Source organism: Sinocyclocheilus anshuiensis, unplaced genomic scaffold (genome assembly GCF_001515605.1).
Source record: "Sinocyclocheilus anshuiensis isolate Anshui unplaced genomic scaffold, SAMN03320099.WGS_v1.1 scaffold208, whole genome shotgun sequence".
NCBI lineage: Eukaryota > Metazoa > Chordata > Actinopteri > Cypriniformes > Cyprinidae > Sinocyclocheilus > Sinocyclocheilus anshuiensis.
In genome coordinates this window covers 491546-492968 of record NW_015557186.1, presented here as the reverse complement: position 1 = coordinate 492968, position 1423 = coordinate 491546, and the positions used below count along the sequence as shown (strand labels likewise).

At 23.5% G+C, this 1423-nt stretch overlaps 1 protein-coding gene across 2 annotated transcripts in view; it reads left to right on the top strand.

The window, feature by feature from the left end:
* LOC107678782 (cysteine-rich motor neuron 1 protein-like) overlaps positions 1–1423 on the top strand; it is a 65379-nt gene that overhangs the window by 54928 nt on the left and 9028 nt on the right. The window lies entirely within an intron of this gene.

The following is a 1423-nucleotide window of genomic DNA, read 5'->3' as shown; positions in this document are numbered from 1 at the left end:
CACACACACTCTCTCTCACACACACACACTCACACACACTCTCTCACATACACACACTCACACACACGCACTCGCACGCACGCACTCACACTCACACACACACACACACACACAACACATCACTAAAATAAGAGCCTCAGTCTGAACCTCCTGAAGGGTCATGATATTCTCTGGAGAAATAGAGCAGTAAAAACTCTCATATTAGTTTGCTGATAATAAAGATTGAAAAATATAAATAATGTAATAAAAAGTAGCACAGAAGTTCATTCACAAGTTAATATTTCAGTAATTTATTGACACATGCCTTGTTGCTGTTTTAAATGTGATTTAGAAATAAACTGAACTGAACATTCGCATGTTCACAGTTCTTATGATTAAATTATAAAAACATTATTAATTTGTAAAAAAAAATTTGTTTTTATTATTTTAATTTTACATTCTTATGATTATAACTGTTTTTAGTGAGTGTTTTTTTCTTTGTTTTTATTTTAAATGATTACATTGTTTATTATTAATTTATTAAATTATTTGTTATTAATTAAAATAATAAAAACAAGTAAAACATTTTTAGTGCACTTATTTTTTTATTTGATTTTAAAATATTTATTTTAATTTTGGATCTTTACGATGCTATTTATTTTAATTATTTATTTTTATTTAATTTAACTAAAAAGTATTTTATTTTATTTTATTAGTTTAGTTTTGATTTTATTTTGTCTTTTATCACTAACTACAAATTAAATAAATTATAAAACATGTAAAATTAACATAAATCATTTTAAAATAAAAACAAACCAAAATAAAACACTTACTAAAAATGAATAAAATCGTAAATATTTAAAATTGTAATAAATAATTGAGAAATAAAAACAAAATACAAATAAAATTAAATAAAAAAACAATACTAAAAAGTGTTTTAATTTGATAGTTTTTATTTATTTTAATTAATAATAAATCATTTAATAAATTAATTTGATTAATTATTTTTATTACAATTTGTAATTGTTAATGATGTTCATAACTTTTAGTGCTTTATTTTGATTGTTTATATATTTTTTTTGTTTTGTTTTTTCGCTTCTCAATATTATTAACTCGTTATCTCCCAAAACCATTCAAGCTGGCGGTTAATTTGATTAATTATTTTTATTACAATTTGTAATTGTTAATGATGTTCATAACTTTTAGTGCTTTATTTTGATGGTTTATATATTTTTTTGTTTTGTTTTTTCGCTTCTCAATATTATTAACTCATCTCCCAAAACCCTTCAAGCTGGCGGTTATTAAGCCTCTTATTAAGAAACCACAACTAGATCCTAGTGAACTGGCAAATTACAGACCCATTTCAAATCGTCCGTTTACGTCTAAAATTTTAGAAAAAGTTGTGTCTGCTCAATTGTGCTCCTTCCTGCAAAAAAAATTATCT